Here is a 23271-nt window from a genome sequence, read left to right on the forward strand (position 1 = left end):
ACCCACCCAGCCACTGGGAGGCTGGTCATTGGAAAGCTGTGATGTCGATCAAACACTGGTCAGGGCGTGAGGCGCGAGCCGCCCTTGGCTTGTGCGCGCTCGGGGTTGAGGGGGGTAGAGCCTGAGGTGGTCCCTTCATGAGCCACTGGGACGGGCTGTTTTCTCACGGCACCGTGTACAGCGCCGAGCACCGGGCGGGGTCTGTCTGATGCCTGCCTCCTGGGTCCAAGCACCTCGTCGCCTCCAGCAGTGCGGGGGGCAGGCAGCTTTGCAAAGGGATGGAGCATGGCGAGGGCCGGGGGGGCCTGGAAGAGAGGCTGAGGAAACCCTAAAGGGGAAAATATAATGGCCCGTCAGAGAATGAAAGTCTGAAAGAGCGAGTGCTGTAGAGGGAATTAATTACAGCCTTTTTTTTTTTTTTTTAAACAAGGGGACAGTTACAGACGTTGTCCTGTGCTGGAGAAAGAAGAAAAGACTCAATATATGGACCGAGAAATGGGGCGCAATGAGAGCAGGACAAACATGGTGACATTTGTTTGGCCTCTTCACAGCATTTTGATTCCATTTTTTTTAAAAAGCTGCTGCTTTCTCACGAGTTTGAAATCGTGGCTTGTTTTGACCTTGTCTCCCCTAAGACATCCAGTTCTGCTTTGGAGGCTATGTCCGTTATTAACTAATCTAACCACTATTTTGTAGTCTGGCATGTTAAGTAGGTGAGGGGAGAAAGAGGAAAGAGGTGAAGAGCAGAAGGAGAAATGTGAAAGAGGGACAGAGCAAGGAGACACAGACTGACTTGTAGGCATTAATCACCACAGTGCTCATAAGGGGATAGATACTCCATTGACAGTGACATTTGCTGATAAAGTATCAATCAGAAAATCTTAACATGATTTAAGGAGTAAATTACTCTACATTTACACAGTGACTTTCTGTTTGAAGGATTCCAAAGCAGTTTACAAGCCTGTACTTTGAAGAGTATAAACTGTAGCCACGTCTCAAATGTTCAGGCAGTAAACTAGCATAAAGCCATGAGGAAGAAATGAAGTTTTGTCTTGGCAGATTAAAGCAACCCCAGTATGGTTTCAGGGCCTAGTAGTATCCACAACCTTTCATTTTCCTATGGTAGGAATATTGAGCACCATGCAGTTAGAGCACTATGAGAATGCAAACAATATTCTTTCTTGTATGACCCTATAAGCCAAGATCTGGGGGCTGCAGCCTCCTTTCACAGCAGAGAAAGACTGGAGAGATCTGTATAAATGGAACCTGGTCCTGAAACCACTGCTGAGCATAGCACTTAACACTGCACGTTGCCCTGGTGTAGCAAGAAGTGTGGCCCGACTCACCTTTCTGCTGCCCTGCAAGCCGCATATCGATTTGCATCACTGCAAGGTGAGCATATAACTACCATTCTGCTTTAATAGTGCTTCATACTGTCTTCATGCTGATGAAACTAGTAGTTGGGCCTACTGTTTCCAGCATCTCACACTTTGCAAAGGATTTATAAATACGTCAGGATGAAAAGGGCTACATAAATTACTAGAGGTATGAAATGCCTTAGACATGTAGGTCAAAGAGTTAATTTAAGTTTTGAAAGACAAAAGAACTTGAATAGTTTGGTTTTATGTACTGTACCATGATCTGAAATCAACCATATATGGGTGAGTGGGGGAAAAATTGTATGTTTCTAGGGAGGTTAGTACTAGAGAAAGGTACTGGATTTGTTTTATTCTCCAGCATGCCGAGAGCTTTGTCAGTCTCTGTCAGGGAGAAACAGCAGATGGACTCAGTGCTGTATGATCTGTGGCTAAAAAACAAAACAAAAACCCAAGCAGATTTGGTAGGCTTTTCCAAAACTACCCAGCATTAATATTCATGTCTTAACTATCTCTAAACATTTTGTTGGGCCATATTTTAAAGCCCTGCATACCATTTCCTGAGGCCATCATGCTTTGCAAAATGTCAACCATTTAAGAGCCCCCAGGGCTGAATATGTCTGTTGCCAGTATTGTAGGGAATAATGAGCAGATATGTGTTGCTGCTGAGTTACTAATACCTTAACTTCAAAACCTTTCCCTGTGCAAGGATTTCAGTTTTGCTTCAGATGTGAGATATCAGTTTTGCATGTCAGAATTGTTCTGTACATTCTGGTGTGTGTGTGGTAGGGAGATAATAATGGGGTCCCAAAAGGTTTTCAAAGGCTATAAATGATTCATAGATATCTTTCATTTTGGAGGGATACAGGAAGAGAGATGGGCATAGAAAGAAAATTAGATACCTGTTCATCTTCTCTGCTTTAGTGTAGCTCCCTGGAACTGTGATAATAGATGTGAGTCACAGAAAACTGAGATGCCCTTTTCCTAAATCAGGGATGGTTCAACTCACCCAATTGAGCTGCAGTACCATGGCAAACTACCGTATTGCATCCAAGTGAAGGCAGCACAGACATAATCCCAGAGGCCTCCTTACCTTGGGTCTTCCCACACAGGCAATCTGACCATGTGAAGGGATCCTCCCAATAGTGAACTAAATCATACCCCAAATAGCCCTTGCCTATAAAAGGTAAACCAGGCCCAGGCTGTATTTCAAAAATATACATTTCAGGTACCTACAATAGAAAAGATGAGAAGGAAACAGGACTGGCAAAGCTAAAAATAGCCCATTACAAACAAGGCCAAAACTACCAAATATCCTGTACCACAGGCATTTTCAAACAGTGTTATCCCATCGGGTCTTTTAGCCACAGTTTATTTCTCTAGTATAGCCAGGGCCTGGAAGGGCAGGATGGCAGTAAATTTTGACCCCAGAACTCCCCCAGCCACACAAAGAAACTACTCAGCCCTTGAACTAATGGGAGGTTGTGATCCAGTAACTCAGCCCAGCAGGCTTTTTGTTATGTTAAATTCAGGCTTACTGGCAAAGGATGGGCGTAAAATGGAAGATTTCCTCTTCCAAAACAGTGAGATGAATGCTTTCTGAAATCTACCCTCCTTTTAAAAAGGTGTTGCTTATGGCAGACAGCAACCATTAAAATGCTAACAAGCATCAATCTATTAAATCTACTGAAAACTCCAGCAGTACTTATGCTAAGTGCAAGTAACAAGTCTAGGTTTGTGGCTTGTTAACATTCTACTTAATTGCTGCATTGTAATACAGAGGAGACAATGCACTTGACCCAGGCCAATCTAAAATATGGAGTTTTCATAAAATTAGAAGGTAAAAGGCTTTTTTACAGTTTCATTTTAGTTCTGAAAAGTCTTAAGTGTTCTTAAAAAATTGTGAACAAGTATGTATGCCACTGATCAAATAGCAGATAAATATAATCTGAGAAAGGCGGGGCAGCCTTTCTTCACCACTCTAGTCCTCTCAGGAGACCAGGGATATCTGCAGGTTGGAGTGCCAATACTACTCCCTTTCTCAGGAAGATTTTTCCAGCTGCAGTTTCCCAGAAATTGCCAGGTGTATGTGCACTTCAGCAACATCAACTGAGATTCTCATCACAGTTATATTATTGAATTGTATGTGGACATTCAGGGCTGTGTGTGTTTTGATCTAGGTGTGTGTGAATATATGCACTTAGTGTGTATCTAAGAAAATGTGTACTTCTATAACTATATACATTGCATAAACATAAACCTTTAATGTATGCACAGTACACTGGTGTGAAACAGGGCTTGACCTAATGCACTTTATCCACTAGTTTACCAGCATAGCTATGCAGAAAGGTTGCAATGGGGAAAATGCATAAATACAAATTAAACCAATATGGACAAGAGTTATATTTATACTAAAGGTGAAATGTGTGGTTACAACACTTGTGGACATAACTGAGATGTTTTTATCCAAACTACCTAGATTAAAACTAGCAATAAAATTATGGTAGCATTGATTTTAGCTTGGGCTACAAAAGCTTACCAAGGACCCTGGCTGTATCCTCAGCCAGAGAAGCCCCATTCTGTCCAACTTCCAGGCTGCTGGGGTGCTCCACACCATATGGATTACAGACCTGGGCAAATGCCCTCCTCCCCCCCTGCCGCAGTCTTCAGATTACCACTTCTCCCCCTGTCATGTGCATAGTGCAGGCATCCCCATTCCTTGCCCCTCCAGGAACTGTGCCACATGTGCAGATGTATCCATGGCTTAAGCATGTGTATAGTTTTATAGGGAGTGTTTATGAGAAGAGGAGGAGCACAGACAACTGGTATGTGCTAATGTCATGGCTAGGATAAATTAATGATTTTTTTCTGGGGTTGTATTGAGACTAGGATTTAAGGGTATGTTATTAATATATTAGGCTCTGTCCTTCCAAACTTTAACCAGTTCAACATGTGTTATAGACACTGCTCTTAAAACATAGTGTCTTACCTAATCCATTTCATCCTAACATTTTAAAATAGGTCCAGACAAGATGTGCACTGGCAACCTTGTAGACCATTCATCAAGGCTTCTGCATTTAAAAAGGAATGATTTAACTAATAGAAAACAAAATAAATACACTGCAAACCGCACGCACACACACATTTATGTAAAACTAACAGAAGATGGGATCTTGGTTGTGCACTGCAAGACTGCATTTTTTTTGGATCAGTTTATAGATTTCATAGAGGTTAGGGCTGGAAGGGACCTTGAAGATCATCAAGTCCAGCCCCCTGCCCCAGGGGCAGGAAGTCAGCTAGGGTCAAAGGATCCCAGCAAGATAAGCATCCAAACGTTTCTTAAATGAGTCCAGAGAAGGTGCCTGCACGACTTCTGGAGGGAGTCTATTCCAGGTCTTAGGGGCTCAGACAGTAAAGACATTTTTTCTTATGTCCAGCATAAAATGGTCTTGGAGGAGTTTATGACCATTGGTCCTTATTTTACCATGGGGCACTCTGGTTAACAGACATTCCCCCAGATCCTGATGAACACCCTTTGTGTACTTAGAGGTGGCCACCAGGTCCCCCCTGAGCCTGCACTTTTCCAGACTGAAGAGTCCCATGGCTCTCAGCCTCTCTTCATAGGGCCTATTATCTTGCCCTCTGATCATGCGTGTAGCTCTCCTCTGGACTCTCTCAAGCTTCTTGACATCCTTCTTGAATTGCGGAGCCCAGAATTGGATGCAGTACTCCAGCTGCGGCCTCACCAATGTTGAGTACAGCAGAAGGATCACATCCTGAGATTTACCTGAGAAGCATCTATGGATGCAAACCAGAGTTTTGTTTGTTTTACCAGCTGTGACATTGCATTGGTGGCTCATGTTCATCTTGTGGTCAGTCAATACCCCGAAGTCTCTTTCAGCAGGGGTGCTAGCAAGTATAGTACAGCTGAGTCTATAAGCATGCTGCGGGGTTCCCCCCCCCCCAGTAGAGTACCTTACATTTATTGGTATTGAACATCATCAGGTTTGTGTCAGCCCATTTACTAAGCTTATCCAAGTCAGCCTGGATCACTAGGCTGTCCTTGGGTGTGGATGTTATGCCCCAAAGTTTAGTGTCATCGGCGAACTTAGCCAGTGCGCTTCTGACACCAATGTCCACATAGTTGATAAAGATGTTGAAGAGAACTGGTCCAAGGACAGAGCCTTGGGGGACACCACTGGTCACAGAATGCCATAATGATTCACTACCATCAACCACTACTCTCTGGGTCCAACCTCGGAGCCAATTTCCCAGCCATTGGACTGTGGTGTAGCCAAGGCCACAGTTGCCAATTTTTCCATGAGGAGGTAATAGGACACCAGATCAAAGGCTTTTTTAAAGTCCAGATATATGACGTCAATCACTTCTCCCTTGTCCAGGTGATATGTCACCTGGTCATAGAAGGAGATGAAATTGGTCAGGCAAGATGTAAAACAGTTTAGATGTAAAACAATATATTATATTTAAAGTAATTAACCACCGTTTTAAAACATCATAATTGATTAATTACAGATAATTGGCTTGGGTGAAATAATCAGTCATACAGAATACAAAAAATACAGAAAAGAATCAGGCATTCTCCTTTATGGTAATCTAATGATTTTCCTGGTCATAAGATTGCAGAGCTTATTTTGTCAGGTTTATGAATCATTCTTAAAGGATTTATAAAATCCCACCATATACACACATGCCCCAGAAGTCTATTCTTGAACTTTAAAAGTTAATTATATGCTAAATTTCTAGTGAACATGAGATGAAGTCAAGGATTGGAGCTTTGTATAATGTCTGTGGCAGAAGGCCACCTCTGTTTTTCCCCAAAAACTCTGCTCTGTGACAATTTGGTTAAGATGGGCCCTGCAGAGGGTACGCACCTTACTCTATCTCTTTAGGTAAATTCCTACATACATTCCTGGGAGAGGGGGGAAACCTGCTTCCTCTGCCTACGTGACTGGCATCACATACCTGGGTGAGGGGCTTGGACTCCCTGGAGGGCTAGGAACTGCCAGTCTGCCCAGCAACTAGTGATGCATTTCAAATTGGTTGGCTGACAGCCAACAGGTGCTGGCCTTCACTGGACCAGGTAAATGAGGTTATAAGGGCTATATAAGTTAAGGACTGCCCAGGAGGAAGAGGCAACGGCCATGAGGAAGACTCAGAGAGGGAGAGAGAGAAGAGCTGAACCATCTGAAACTTGCTCTTTCTCAAAACTCATGATCAAGGAACTGCCTGCCTCCAGAGGGAATCTCCACCTGCCTCTGGATGATACTTGTGAGTAAGATTCCTGAGATCTAACTCGATATATAGCTTGCAGTAACTCAGATGCGTGATCAAAGGCTACCCAGCCATGCCAGTTTGCTCTATGGGATTTCTCTGATATTGCTCTACCCTGTACCCTATTGCATCCCTACCCCTTGTGACCAATAAAGTTCTCCTTTGTACCTAGCATGGGAGACTTATTGGGTGTGGGTCCAGATTATGCCTTGGCGTCCCTTTGGTTCGGCTGACTAAGGGAGACCACTACTTGTGCTTCCGACTGAGAGAAGCACCCCCAAGTGCTTGAAGTGAGTCAAGTACCCTTGAGGGCTACTAGGCCTGCGTTTCCCAGGATGCACAGAGCCAGAATCAAGCCCAGCCCTGGGTGGTGGCAGCTTTTACCCCAGGCTAGCGGGTGTGTTCCAGAAAGGGGGTCATCCAGACGTGAGGCGCCCCCAGGGAGGCACTCAGAGCCTGGAAGGTGGTCGGGTGCAGTGAGGTGGGTGGCTCAACACAGGAGCACCCCCTACTGGCCCACCACAGTGTCCATATAGAGAACTGATCTGATCAGATAGTGCCCATTATTCACTTGATCCCAAGCTGTAACCATAAAGTAGGTTGATACAAAAATTTACAAATGCCGTTGAGCAGTTGGGGTCAAATACAGGTAATAGATCTATGCTGACATGTCTCATGGTTATTTTATAAGTTTAAAGAGCTTTGAGTCTGAATCTTCTTCATGTCTTATCTTGTAATTTGACTGATTTCTGCTATTTCTAAAATGTATGCATCTTTAGATATCAGTGCTATCCACACTGGTTCTCAGCATACTGGTGTGTTTAAACAAACAAACCGGAAAAAAAGGCTGAAGTTACCAAAATACTATTTTCCCTACTATATTATAACATTCTTCTAATATTGGATATATAATTACAAGTGACTTGTTATGAAATCTTTATTATTAAAAAAAATAATTCTGAGGAAACTAAATCCAAGATGCAAAATGTAACTTGGGCCTAGATTGCCCCACAAAAATGTGAAGCTGTTAAACATTATATCAATGATTATGTGTTTTTGATAATTCACACAACATGCTAGGTACTACATTAATATAAGCAGGAATCTTTTGCCTATACATACAAACTACACTATTTTCCCTCAAAAGTCTTATGGTTGAATATTGATATTTGTATATCTGACATAAATTCACCTTCACTCTGATACGTATTTCCCAGATAGTCTGGTAGAATCTGTAAAGCAAAATCAACTGAAAGACACCTGCAAAGTGTTAAATAAACAGTGCAGTTTATGGGTGAAATTTTCAAAAGCACCAAAATGATTTAGGAGAATAAGCTACATTTTCAGTTGTTCATGCATATATAGGGCCAGATTCTCAAAGCCTTTTAGGTGCCTAATCTGCAAATAAGTACCTAACCTGCTCAGAATCTGTTGAAAATCCCACTAGGCACTGCCTGCATTTTGGCCACTTACATTGTGGAGAAACAAACAGTTACAGAGGGTGAAAAGAGAGTGGACAATAGGGTTGTGCGAAATGGGTTGGATTCAATTCGGATTCGGCCTGAACCGGGGACAGTGATTCGATTAGTTGATTCAGATCACTGCCCCGATTCGATTCAGCCAAATCTGAATCTGCAGATTCGATGCTGATTCGGCCATATACAAAGCTTTAAATAGTTTTTCTACATACTTCAAGGTATCAGGCACAGCTCATGAACGCTGTGACGATGGGGCGGATGGAGCATCCCACAGGAGCATGGGGGCCCCAGCATGCTCGGTGGCGAACCCGGAAGTCCACTTCCGGGTCCACCGAGGAGTGTGCTGAGGGACCCCCCCACCATATCCCCCCCAGCTTGGTGATCGGCTGCAGGGGGACCCCGGGTGCCCCTCTAGATCCAGGAGGCACCAGTTGCCAAGCCAGTAGGGCGCAGGGGGGCCCCCTGCGTGTTCCCTAGTGGACCCAGAAGTGGACCAGAAGTGCTTCTGGTCCAGTTCTGGGTCTGCTGCTGACTGCACCGCCACCCCCACCCTGCTCCTGTGGAATGCTCCATCCACCCCACCATTTCGGTGTTGACGAGCTGCCTGGTACCTTGAGGTATGTAGAAAAAACATTTGAAGCTGTGTCTATGTCCAATCTATTGGGAGGGTTCCGATTCAATTTGGAGAGATTAAAGGGTCTCCCAGTTCGATTTGGATTTGGAGATTCAGCCACCAAATCGGGCCAAATCTCCGCCAAACTGAATCGGGGACCAAAGCGTTGCACAGCCCTAGTGGACAGCTACATCACATCAGATGCTCTACATTAACTGTATGCCTGTTCCTGCCTTACAATAAGTGAAATCTTAACTATGGTAACTTTCCCCTCTTTCATTGAGGATTAAATTACCACAGATTAGCTTTTATTTACCATGAGGAAAATGCTGGCACAGGAACAATTATTGCAGAGCAGCTGACATGCAGTGAGTCCCTGCCCCTTTTTAACATGTTATAACTGGTTCATTTGTCTCCACCTTCAGAAATTGTGGCCCTTAGTAGCCTTAATCTCATTGAAAGCCAGTGGGATTTAGGCTCTGAAATTATCCTTTAACTAAAATGCTCTTAATTTTCTATTTTCAGAGCTTAAGTAGAGCATAACATAGGCGTTTTTCTGGCCCTTTGCCCAGGGATGAATTTCATCCAAATAGAATAAGAATTTATAAGCAGAATCATATATTAACTCCTGCAAGTGTTCATCCTCAGAGATTTATGATTCATTTTCCTCCATGGTTTTAGTTTAATTAATTAGTTGATTTTGAATTCTAAAACAATGTGTTACTTCCACTATGTGTATCTCAAGCTTTGCGCACTACAGAATTGTAGCTTCAGTGTTTTCTCTTTGGAGGGGCTCCACGAGGACTATTTTACAGGACTATATCACTGAATTTAAGATAATGGGAAATGAAAATTTTGTTTCCTTCAAATGTTAATATCCTTTTTCTTCCTTCCTGCACCTAAGATCACACTGTCTGTGAGCTGAAATTGAAACAATGTTAATAGGTACTATTTTGCCCATCATAGATGAGTCTCTGGCCAGAATCATGTAACGGTTAGTACATATATAAGGTAATATTGTATTTGCAAACCTAATATAAAAGGGATTTTTTTTTTCAGAAAAGCTAGGAAATCAAGATTTTCTTTTCCTATGACTGGACCTTACATATGTTGGGTCTGAATTTGCTTTCCAGTTGTTTCTATCTGCCTCACTTCACTCTTTTTTTTTTTTCTTCCAAATGCTGTTTTTAAGCCTTTCTGCTCAGGCTTGACTTTCTATATGTTCCTTTCTGCCTTATTTGACTGCTTCTGCCCATTGGTCACAAGTCCGTTCACAGTCATTTATTTTTTACTTAAATTTGATATACAGTATTTTGTTAGATAGACTCCAAACTATCTCTAGTTTCAGCGGGGAAGAAAGAACCAAATTACTCCAATAATGAGCATTGCCTTGGTGGAAGTTTAGTTCTGAAGTCATTTTTGGTTTTCCTTTATTCTTTGCTGTGGGCCTGTCTCTCTGCTTTTGGACTCACCCACTTTTCACAAAACTTCTGAAAAGCATCCATCTTTAAGCTAATGGAGGTTATCTGGCTTTTTTATCCTATGTTTGCCCAGGAACTCACCAGAAGCAGGTCTTCACTTGCTGGTGCTAGTCTCTAATCCATTCCTCATCCTGTGATTGACTTCTAATGGTATCATGCTTTTAAGTCTGCCATTAATTAGCTAAGAGGGTACTGTCTAGCTTCATCAGGCTTAGATCTTTTCTATATTTGAGTGGGACACCTCCACGAAACACCCAGTGTGGTGCTGTAGCTGATTAAGTGACAATCTTCTCTCTTGGTCAATACAAAATCTGTGCCCTAATATTGTACTGGGGCTTTTCTATACAGGAAAACTGACCGCAACAGTTATTCTGGAATAATGGCCTGTGGTGACACTCTACTCTGGAATAAGTAATTTGCATTGTAGAATAATGAGTATACTTCCAAAGTAGAGTCTTATTACAGAATAACTATTGGGAAATAGCTCATTCAGGTCAATTTATATAAACAATCCCTTAGTTAGCATGGTGCTGTCTTTCACGTGACATATAATATAGAGGCAATTAAAGATCTCCTGGCACTTTTCACAAGGCTAGGGGTGGTCACCATGAAAGCATTTTTTGGATAATTGCCTTCTGTCTACCTCAATTTCCTCTGTAGTTGACCTGAATTCACTAGTTCAGATACTCAGCTGTAGCTGAGCTGTCATCAGCACTACTCTGCAGTAGGGCAAAGATAGATTGTAACCACTGTCTTAGTCACTGTCATCCTTGCTGGCTGGGCTTCAGGTCTGCTGCACTGGCTGCTTGTGCCATGCCAGCACCAGCCCTAAGGATTACACTCAGCTCCACTCTTCTTCTGTAAATCCATTGGGTAATGTTGCTCTGTACTATTGGAACAGCTCCTGAGTACCAGTAGTATAACTAGGGAAGGGCAAACAAGCCACCAGCCCCAAGTGCTAACTATGAGGGGGTGCCAGAATATGCCCCTGCACTGCTTTGCTATGGCAAAGGCAGTGCTGTGTAGCATAAGAGCCAGGCAGCACAGCACTGCACCAAGTAGTATATCTGGGGGGAGGGCAAGTGAGTCAAAGGAATAGTGCTCATCCCACTGCCTCCCCTCAGAAGCCTTTGCCAGAACAAGCACAGCCCTGCACCCTATATGTATGTATCTGGGAAGGTGGGGGAGTGAATAGGGTACTAAGATTAGCTCCCAAGGAGCCTATTCATGGGACTGCTACCACCAGAGCTGATGACACTGCAGCAGCAGTAGCCCAGGCACCTAAGATTTCTCTTCCCTTCACCCATGCACCCCCTTCTACCTTCTCCCACCCCCAGTCTACATACATCCCACCTCCCCTGGCCCTGGTTAGTCAATGAGCTTGCTATGCCTCTGTGAGATGGTAGTGTTTCATAGATCCTTGTGTATATGCATAAACACTTTTGAATTTTGGGGGATGAAAAGCGTTGTATTAATGTCATGATGACATTAGTTCTAGCTCTAACTAAGGTTGCCTAACCATTTCAATTCTAACCTCCAATTTAAAGTCTGTCAGCTTTGTGACATCTGTTGGACAGAAATTTTCTAGGCCTGATCTCTACTTGGAGGGAAACTGAAGAGAGCAATAAAAGTGCATGATTAATCCCTCAAAAATCAGACAGTCTGCAAATTTATCTTGTCCTGGAAGAGAAGCAAAATAAGCATACAGGTGTAGTGTGTGGTCCCTGAACTACCAGTATATTCTGGTCAATGTGACACAGTGGTCATCTTTTTCTATAGCTTTGTGCCTCTTGTAAGGCATTCCATTCACTCTGGATTCGCTTCTCCATTCATTTAGTATGTGGTTTGGCACAGTCCTTATTTTTATTATATCTTATATGTAGAATAGCTTTAATAACCCTTTTTGTCTGGCTTGAATATGGTAATAGAAGATGCTACATATGTGTCTCAAGTTGGCAGAATGAGTACTATATAACTTAGAAAATGATATGCAGTCAGGTACAAGGAAGCAAAAGAATATGGGTGCAATTGCAGCCTTTCTTTGGCACTATCTGACTTGAATGCTTAACTGTTCAACTTTAATAACTCTTATTAACTCCATTTTTAATTTATGGAATAAATATAATAATTGTATCTCTGAACACATTATCTTGCTCCATTAATTCTGCACTTTTCCTTAATTGCTTTTAATTATTCAATAATTCAACATGCAAGAGAACCTTGGAGTGTTTGTAGAGAATAAATAATGCAATAAATAACAGTCAAATATATTATATGATTGGAATATATATATTTTGGGTTCCAAATATATGTTTCTAGAATCTAAGAAACAGGAATAAATATTCCAGTTCTTGCATTTTCTTGCAATATATATCTATTTTGCTTTCAAAGAATTACTGGGGATGTGTGGATATACTAAATCTTTATCAATTCTTGTAGCTTAGTAAATGTGGCCTTTTACATTTCTCTCTAAAAACACATTGAGCCTGATTTTGAGACACCAGACACCCAGGAGCTAAAAACAAATAATGTTCCTTGACAGAAAATCTTGCACAAGACTACATTAGTTTTGTGCAAAATCTGACATTTATCCTAGCTGTTGTTTAGGATTCTTGGTCAAGTAATTTGGTTTAAGATTAGCTGTCCCCTAGAGTTTCACTTGAACACAAATTACTCATCAGATACTACTATTCATAGTTGCTAAGAGCTGCTGCAGGTAAAGAACTGAACAGAAAACTCACTGTCTTTGAACTCTGGCATGGGACACATCTGAATGAAAATGTCTATGTAAAGAAACAGATGAAGAGCAAAGTTATGGGATTAAAACAGCCCTTTTTAGGGAAAGTAGCCAAAAACCCACCCCTCTGTCAGCTATATCTGTGGGTTTAACAAAAAGTAGAGAAGCGTTCAATAAGCTTGTGTGTCATCTAAATATCCATGGGGGAAAAATCATATACAGGTAAGCAGGTCCTTTAAAAAACAGTCTGTAAGCCTTTGTTTTCCATGCTTGTTACTTGTAACACTTCAAACCAGTATTAGCAGACTGCTGGAAGGGGTAGCCCATAGACCAAATTCTGGATCACCAAATTGGAAAGCTTTGGTGACGTCCTTGACCTTGTGTCCATTTCTTTTCTGGATTCAGCAAAACCATCTCTGTCACCACACATTTGTCCCTAGGGTTTGTCAAAATACTTTTTTTTTAAACTTTGGAATGGACCATACTGCACATGGCAGGAAATATTAAAACACTTCCTAGGGACCTCTTCCTGGCCACAGCTACAACTATATCGTCTTAACACTTTGCTTCAAATTATTGTACAAACTGAATGCTGCACTGATATCAATATGTTATCTGAATATTTCAGGAATTAAATGGAAACACTTCCATCAAAGTTCTGTTTGCCAAGCATGATTACCTTCTTCCTTGGCTCAAGTTGAAAGAGTTTTTTTGTTCATGTTAGAACAAAATGAATAGATTCTCTATTCTCACCCTTTTCTCCATAAGCACATGCGCCCATGGTGCACAGCCTGAAGAGGACATTTGTGTAGTAACCCTTTGTGAAAATATTGGCATCAGATCACTAATTTATATTCCAGGATATTAAAGCTGACAGGTATGAATGACACACCATTGCATTCCACCTGGGAAAGTATTATATTCTTTGAACAGACAGGACAGTGACTTTATTGGAAATTACAGGTGTTCAGCACTGTAAAAAAGGAAGCTTCAAGATGGGCATTGGTTACCTCTGACACCCCAAATAGTGGTCCCTTTGAGAATTTGCTAAGTGGCCTGCCCAGAGTCTTACACAATGCACTGGCTGAAATGTAAACATCCAGTACTTCTGGCTCCCAGGGATGGCTACTCGGTGTAAATACAAGTAGTTCTGTTCAGATTAGTGGAGATACTGCATTTTCCATCAGCTGAGCACCAGAGTCCCAGTTCTTTTCTCAGCCCACTAACTCCAATTCCATTACTTCTGTATCTGTACCTCTGCTTCATTATTCAGTGATTATTAATCTAGTCTAGCATTTTGTTCCAGCTCTAGTTCCTTTTGTCAGAAATATTTCTCTTAGCCATCTCTGAATAACATTCAAGATACTCGTTAAATAACATCATTTTATTTCTGAATGAAAGCTATTGAATGATTAAGGTGTCTGTAGAATAGTTCTTGAGGCCATTTATTCACACTGTCCTTTTTAAACAATTCTGTTTATTTTTTAGTGCAGTTGGTCTGTCCCCCTATAAATATTGCATTGAGGTGGCATTTACATTTTTCATTACAATCACTGAATGTTAAAGTACTTTGTAAAGCAATAACTTTTATAGTCTATGTTAGTTGGATGCCTTCTCCACACCAATATAAGAGGAGAGATATTCTGGCTCTTCATTTCCTACATGTGAAGTGAAATATGTTCATACCAGGACTCAGTCAATGCAAAATTTTTCTGATTACAGGAACTCGGGGTGATTTGCATCAATGGTTGACCAAAAGAGCACTGATAGGAAAAAAAATTACATAGCAACATGCTTCCTTCCCATCAATACAACGAATCAATCTTTTGATCTTTCTAATCTAGATGACCTAAGCTTCTGGGTAAATAAGTAGCAGTATAAGAGTAATTTTTAAAATATCCTGGAGGGACTGGCATTTGATTTAAAAACTAGTAAAGGGACAAAGTGACAAAGCCTAGATCACAAGTGTGAATTCGCGGCTTCGAACATTGTTGCTATTTAGTAGGGGTGATTCGGATCACTGTCTCTGATCAATTCGGCTGAATCCGAATCTAAAGATTCCATACTGATTCGGAGAATCAGCAATTCAGACGTAGGTACAGCTTTAAATGTTTTTTCTACGTACCTTGTGGTAGCAGGTGCAGGTCATGATCACTGCAATGCTGCATGGAGCGTCCCACAGGAGTGCGGGGGGGGGCCCTCCATGTGCTTGGCGGCGAACCCAGAAGTGGACCGGAAATATTTTTGGTCCACTTACGGGTCTGCTGGGAGGCATGCTGCCCCTCTCCTCCCCTCCCCTCCCCACCTCCCCAGCTTGGCGATCAGCTTCAGGGTCTGCTGCCAACCATGCTGGGGAGCCCCCCGCGCTCCTGTGGGATACTCTGTCCGTCCCAGCATGGCAGCACTCACGAGCCCCTGGTACCTAGAGGTATGTAGAAAAAACATTTAAAGCTGTCTCTATGTCCGAATCTCTCGAATCGGTTTGGAAGGTTTTGAATTTAGAGAGATTAAAGGGTCCTCTGATTTGATTTGGATTTGGAGGTTCGGCCACCGAATCGGACCAAAGCTTTGCACAGCCCTACTATTTAGCTGTTATGGGTAATGAGTGGGTGTTTTCAGTCCATTCGTTTCCATGCGAGAAACCAGCTCCATAACTAACATACTTGTTACATCAGTAAATAAGTCAAGGAATGCTTGGGAACAGTAGAGATATGCCTGGTAGCAAGAACAGATCATATCAGATTTGAATACAATATGCATTCTTGGTTTTCAGTAGTGAAGCAGGGGCATATCACTAGAGGTAAATTCACAAAAAATTAAACTGTGTACACTCCAGAACCAGACACTTGCCAGCTGTGAATAGACTTGCCTATTTATACTGTACTTGTTGCTGTAGTATCCAGACATTCATGCTATAAAGTCATGGCTGACAGTATTATCTCCAAAAAACAGTTGTTTTGGGAACTGCTTTGCTGAATCAGCCAAGTAATCTGCTGCTGCTACATGCAATAGCATCCCTATCAAAAGTAACTGTTAGGTGTGTAGTAATTCTGGAGTGAAAAGGATGAGCAGTGCCTAAGGCAGGAATGGCATTTATAATAAGGGTCAATTGGGTTTTTTAGTGTTTACCTATTTTTCCAGACCTATTTGTCCCATTTCTAGCAGCAGATTAGTCATTTGATAAGACCAATTGACATCTTACCTTTGAATCATATAAGAACGGGGAAAAGCTACATACCAGATTTCTTCAAATTAAAGATGGCTTTGAATTGAAAATGCACCTAAATTTTCAGACTCAATTTAAGGGGGGGCGGGGAGTTTAAAACATGTTTACAAGGATGCAACATCTATGATGCACATAAAGGTATTTTTTAAAACTTAAATTCAACAGACCATTTTTAGAAGAAATATTTAAATGCCATATTTAAAGAGATTTGATACACTAAGAGTTTTATTTTATTAAAATATTTTTAGGTAATTGGTTCCCTTACATAGCTTTTTTATAGGAACATGTATAAATGTTAGTGCCCATGAACAGAACTGTATCACATGGCAGTCTTGTATATTCCATAGAGCAGGGGCGGGCAATTATTTTGAGCAGAGGGCTGCTTACTGAGTTTTGGCAAGCCATTGAGGGCCACATGATTGGCAGCCCAGGGCAGATAAATATAAATTTTCTAAATTTTTTAGGGGCCCTGTGGGCCAGATAGAATAGCCTGGAGGGCCTGTTCCAGCCCCCGGGCTGCATTTTGCCCACCCCTGCCATAGAGGCTCTAGAACAGCAACAGTGCAGGCTTCTCCAACTGTAATTGTAGTTCAATCCTGAGGTGAAGGTGCTGTCCCATGAATGATTTTCAAACTCATTGCAGATAAGCTGCTAAACATATGCCATCAGAGGGTGATATTTTTCATTCGAACAATATGTTTTCATTTTTAACTTGCCTATAAATGCAAATGAAATGCTTTCATAAATGTAGGTTGTAAGGGGCATGGATACTCATACATTTGCACTAAATAAAGCATAATAGAAGTCCACCCTCAGTCACAATCTGCATGTGCCACTAGAAAATGAAAATAGAGTTTAAAGTTGTGCAGCTTTTATGATAGCGCTTAGTATTTGATCTATTTCATCTTCTGAAGTCAAAAAAAAAAAAAAAGCTTTGTCTTCACTGCAGCGATAGCTTGCGGTAACTTGAGTGTTGGTCCAAACCCAACTGCTGGCTACATACCAAAGTCTCAATCTCAAGGTAATTGCTGATTTACACTCAAAACCACAAAGGGCATGGATGGAAGCTCAAGTGCTGTTCATGCTCAAGCTAATAATGTAATAAGGATGCAGCCCTTCTGTGCTACTAAATACAGTGTTGTGGCTATAATGGTCCAGCACAGGGGTAGGCAAACCCTGGCACAAGTGCCAGAGCATGGCACACACAACCATTTTGCTTGGCATGTGAGTCTTGGGGCGGACAGCAAGGAAAGGGCCAAGGTTGCTCTGCCACAACAAAGATCAGGTCCCTTACGGCTCCCCTGCCATCTGCTCCTGGCAAGCCAACATCTTACAAGGTTGCGGGTGTTTTTGGCACTCTGCCCCAAAAAATTGCCAACTCCTGGTCCAGGGAACATACAGTATAGGGAGTAGCGGTGTGCGAAGTGGGCCATATTTGATTCGGATTCAACCTGATTTGGGGAACAGTGATTTGATTGATTCATTGATCAGCCACAGGGGGACCCCAGGAGGCACTAGTTGCCAAGCCAGGGGGCTCCCCGGCAGACCAGGAAGTGCTTCTGGTCCACTTCCGGGTGCACTGCCGATCACACTGGGGACCCGCCCCCCTGCACTCCCGTGGGATGCTCCATTTGCCTCTTCATCTCAGCGTTCATAAGCTGCCTGGTACCTTGGGGTATGTAGAAAAAACATAAAAAGCTGTGTCTATGTACGAATTGTCGAATCTCTCCGAATTGATTCAGAGAGTTCTGATTCGATTCGGAGAGATTAAAGGGTCTCCTGATTCAATTCAAATTTGGAGATTTGGCCGCCAAATTGAATCGACTGAAGCTTTGCACAGTCCTAATAGGAAGTTCTTTCTTTCCCAGACCTGAGAAAGTGAGAAAGGACTTTTTATGTGCAGCTTGAATATTGCTTTGGAGTGAGACCTCTCTCAGAAGCAGTAGGAGGTGATGGGAGACTGGGACACCATCCCTGGCTGTGTACTTAGAAGGGGCATATTAACAACAGCTGCAGTTGGTGCTGCTGGCCCAGCTACCATGGCCATCGCTGCTGCTCAGGGCCTCTGCTCACACACAAAATACTGAGTTAACTGGAACGTAGCTATCTTGAGTTGCCACCACAGTAAAGACAAACCTATATTTAACATTTTTATAGAAGTCTTGTTAATGCATTATAAAAGCTTCCTTTGTCTTGAGAATAGCTGTTTGAAGAGAATGATCTTCAATTGCGGAAGTGCAAACTGCGTTTGAAGCTTATATTCCACATTTGCAGTCTGGCTCTTTTTTATCCTGCATTTAAGTTTTTGTCTACATGTTCGCTACAAAAGAGATGGAGGTATTTTACATCAAGATAATAAACCAAGAGCAATACTGAGGTAAAAATGTTAGTGCAGACAAGACAGTGTAGTTTTTATCTCCATGCAGCTGGTTCAGGTAAAACCCAACTGAAGGGAAGTGTGTTGACCATGACTCTTTTCAAGGACTTCATGTAAAGATCTCAGTATAAAAATACAGCTGTTTAATATGAAGACATAGACAAAGCTTCAGAAGGTTAAATAAAGATAATAAAAGCGACTGGGATTCACATGAAAACATTGTACTTAAGCTAGATGGAAAAAAAGATGATGAACCAGGACTGCAGCTCTGACATTAGAGCTTCTGTGAAGTTGCTTCCATTTTCCCATCTGTGAAACAAGGACAACATTGCTTCTTTCCTTCACAGAAGTGTTTGAGGGTTAATTATAGTTAATGTTTGTGAAGCAACTTGAAGCTGAAAAGTGCTGTATAAGTGCCAAGCATTGTCATTGACAAAGACACAGTGACTGGATAATTGGTCTTTCAGGTGTATCTAGTTATTCTATAAATTGCAAATTAATTTCTCTCTTTAAATTAAGAGTTATTGACACACTCATCTTCCTTGCTAATTACTTCAGGTGACTGATTGGAGGTATTTCAATAAGTACAAGACTAGCTAGTGCAAGTATGTGCTCTCTGGATAGACATTGCAACCAGATTTTGTAGCCTTATAAAGTAGGTGCTATATGTCATCATCAGACTGCAAATGGGGGTGGCAAGCACCACAGCAAAGTTAAGAACAATTATTTAAAAAATTCATTTTATTTGCATTTTGCCAGCAGATTTTTAAGAAGTATACCTATCAGTCACTTTCATGTTCACGTAGACTGCCATTCCCACAATATACCCTTTCTGTTCTCTTTAGCTTGCTGTGCTTTGTAATTGGATGGTCACAGTACACTATCTAGAAATCATTATTAGTTTCTTGCAAGTCATTCAGACAAAGGAAGTGTGGGCGTTCCTTAATGATGCTAAAAGTCTCTGATACTTAGTTAAGTGCATTCTCCAGTTAGGAGTGGAGTTTAAGCATTGTTCAAAAAGACTGGGGGGTAGGGGTTGGTAAGTGATGGTATGTTCCAACTTTTTTCAGCTCCCTTCCCTTTTTGTAAAACTGCTTTTTAAGCAATAGAAATAAAGAATGTAGCTGTAACTCCCTACATCTAGTACCAAACAGATCAAGCTCAGAATTAGAAAAACAGCTGGTAGTGAAGGGTCTGGGACAGGTCTCATGCATGGAAAAAAAATTGGTTTGAGTTGGAAGTTTTCTGTGCTGTATAGTCACAATGATACAAAGACATTTAGAGGCATGTTCACCTCCGATGCGATTCCACTAACTTTAATCAAGTTACACCAGGAATGAATGTAGCCTTTATGGTCTGCAACCAGACAAAAAGGGTACTAATGACAATTGAAGGGGTCATGGCCCATTTGTGCATCCTGGTGTCTCAATGGTGGATGCACAAATTTAATCCCTTAATCAGATGCCCTCCTAGCCAGAATAAAATTAGGACAAAGCCTTGCAGTTCGCAGTGTTCAGAACCCCAGATTATTTTTGTATTCTTGTTATTTCCTTCTTTTTTGAGGCATTTTGCTAGAAGATTTGTCCTCATTCCTTCTCTTTTAAAGAGCACAAAGAGTTCTTTTTTATCCACCCCCTTACTTCCTCAGGCCTCATCCGACGTGCGTAGTTTACCAAGCCAAGAATGATGATTTCATGACAGACAAGTATTTTCAGTACTTCGCTGAAAATGTATATCACACTTGCTTTCCTCCAGTGTATTTCTGTGCTCTTGATGAAAATAATTAATAATCTCCAACACAGAAGGAAAATGCCTACCTATTTATTAGTGCAAAAAAATCACACTGGTTTAGGAGCTACTGTAGTACACATTGTAGGAAAAATACACAGTGCTATTGGTCAACCTCTGTCTTTCATCTGCAGAGTATCCTTACTTCTTTTTATCTATTAATTGCTGGGTGTCTTAGAACAAGGGTCCTCAGTTTTGGACTGTGTTGCTCTCTTGTTGCTGGCTTGAAATCTAGAGGGAGTTGAGCACTTGTAACCAGGAAGAGCAAGAGATGTAGTTAACACTAAAACTGTGACACCATCTTTACTTCATCATTTTGTTATGCTATAGCATTTAACTCTGCAACCTTACGGCTTAGCACTTGCTGTTTCCCAGAGGTTATGTTTTCCTACTCTCAGAATAGGTTAGCTGTGATTTGTCATCAGGTCTGATTTATACCCAGAACATGCCATTCTTTTCTTTCCACTATAGTAGTCACGTCTACACATTCATTAATGCGCTGTAATTATGGTGCATTAAGTTTAATACCTGTTGCAATGCATTAAGTTTAAAACAGGTACTAAACTTAATGCACCATAAATCGGTGCTACTGTGTATTTGTGCAGATGAACACTTTGTGTGGCGCTTAATGAGCATTGGACTAAATCTGTGCATTAGCGCATTAACATAGTTTTTGCCATCTGCAGTAATGCGCAGTTGAATTAGTCCAGTGTGCATTAAGCATCTCATGTAGATGCGCCCAGTGACATTGGTGATTAGAAATGAAACAGCCTTCCTCAAGCAAAATATTATTTATTGGAGATGCTTGGTTCAAACTGGTATTTATCCAGAGCAATCCTATAGCCTGCGTTATACAGGAGAGGGTAACAGTTATGCCTTCTGCCCTTTTATGACTTGGAACAAAAGCATTTCAAAGAGAACATATCTTAAGGATGATAAATCAGGTGATGTGTTTGCCTGCTAAGTAGGTATCTCACCATTGCCTACAAAAGAACCCTGGATGATCTCAAACCTGTGGACAGTTTGGTGTCACCTTGTCTTATCGCTGGAGCTCACCAATAACAGCATGGACCATCCATGGCAACTCACCCCCTTTTTCAGAAACCAACCCACTTTTTAAAGCTTTGATTTGGTAATTTCCAGCTTTGGCAAAACAAGATTGAAGACTACCTTGTCCCATTGCTTTTCAAGTATTTGGTTGGCTATTCTTATCTGGAAAGCTACATGTATAGGCCCCTCCGTATTCAAAGTATCATAAGTGTATAATACTTATGTAAAACATTCCACTGCATTCCTACTACATATTATGTAGTATAATACATAAGTGTATAATACTAAGTGTAAAACACTCCACTGCCCCCCCATATAAATTAGATGTGTGTAGTCACGCAGGAAACGTTAGTAACTCCGTATATAGTAACTTCCCTTCACTGATCTAATCACTTATCACCTTCAGAAATTTGTTACATCTCAGGTTTAGTAACATTATTATATATCAGTTCTATACCTATGACAAGAAGTGTATTCAGCCTGTACCTGGCCACTCAGATATGTACAGGCTACAATATGTGTGTCCACAACTGATCTGGATAAAAGTCACAGTTATACTGCTTGCTCTCCTAGCTGATGTCCGTATTAAAAATTAATAGCGCCTGAACTTTTTACCTCATGTATTTGCATTTATGAGTCTCTATTTGTAATAAGTCTAGGTTTTACTTGACAACTGAATTCAATGGGAGTTCAGCCCCAGTAAGGAATGCAGAATCAGTGTCTTTTTTTGTGTTCAGAGAGGACTTTTTAAAAAATAAGAGTCCCTGAAGGTTTTTGGCAGGATCTTTTAGGACATCATGTATAAATTTGATTTAAATTCTTTCAAATTAAGATTGTATTATCACAGAGATGAGTATTTCTGAGGTAAACAGAGAGGCAGCTTCATTTCAGACTGTACTGTTCACCCACAACATGGGCTACCCACACTGTTCTCCAGAGCTAAACACGGCCCATTGGGCCCGACTGTGAGGCTGCATTCAAACTTGGCGTATATTTAGGTGAAAAAAAATACCTGTGAGAAAGCCAGAATAGGAATGATTCAGATTTTTGCAGTTCCTCCTTTGGCCAATTGATTTCTAAAGATGCAGAAATAACTTTAAATTGCTGAGATCATCAGGAATATTTGTTTTTTTTATCATATGCCTAAGTCCCATCTTTCTTTGGCTGTCAGTATCAACTCTGAATGTGAAGTCCACTGAGGCCATACAACTTTCCACAAGTTATAGAGCATCTTGTATAGGAGTAGCTACAATATTGTAATTATAGCATATGACATTACATTTTCTAGGCAGATATTCCTGAGTATGACTGTGTTTCTGTCTTTGGGCATGTTACTGGCAAAATTAAATACTAGAGAACATATATATGTTTTAACATTACTTTCATAAGACTAAGATAACCTGCATGCATTAGGAAATGGTGGCATAACAGAAGAAGGAGGAGTGTGATAGCAGCACCCACCCAGGACATCAATGGGGGGGAGGGGGGGGAGGGCAGCAGACAAAAAAGTGGCTGCTACCAGCAGCCATGCATTCGCAACAGCAGCACCAAATGGAAGTTTCATAGTAGCTAGGGTAAGGAGGGACCTGATCAATTCGTTTAGTCTGACCCCCTGCCACAGGCAGGAATGAATGCTGGGTTCACAAGACCCCAGACAGATGATCATCTAACCTTTTCTTGAATTTGCCCAAGGTAGTGGTGAGGACCACTTCCCTGGGAAGTTGGTTCCAGATTTGGGCCACCCTAACCGTAAAATATTGCCTTCTGATCTCTAACCTAAACCTATTCTCCATCAGCTTATTACCATTGTTCCTTGTCACCCCAGGTGGTGCTGGGGAGAAAAGAGCTCTTCC

At 41.5% G+C, this 23271-nt stretch overlaps 1 protein-coding gene across 3 annotated transcripts in view; it reads left to right on the top strand.

Annotated features, from left to right (window-relative positions):
- The first annotated feature begins 6 nt into the window (after positions 1-6).
- FABP6 (fatty acid binding protein 6) overlaps positions 7-23271 on the top strand; it is a 64424-nt gene continuing 41159 nt past the window's right edge. For 2 of the 3 annotated variants that reach the window (XM_025200899.1, XM_014518726.2), the window contains exon 1: positions 7-1392. The gene's annotated coding sequence lies outside the window, so the exon portion shown is untranslated. The remainder of the gene's footprint in view (positions 1393-23271) is intronic. The other variant, XM_014518725.2, reaches the window with a different exon arrangement.

This window comes from Alligator sinensis, unplaced genomic scaffold (genome assembly GCF_000455745.1).
Source record: "Alligator sinensis unplaced genomic scaffold, ASM45574v1 scaffold360_3, whole genome shotgun sequence".
NCBI lineage: Eukaryota > Metazoa > Chordata > Crocodylia > Alligatoridae > Alligator > Alligator sinensis.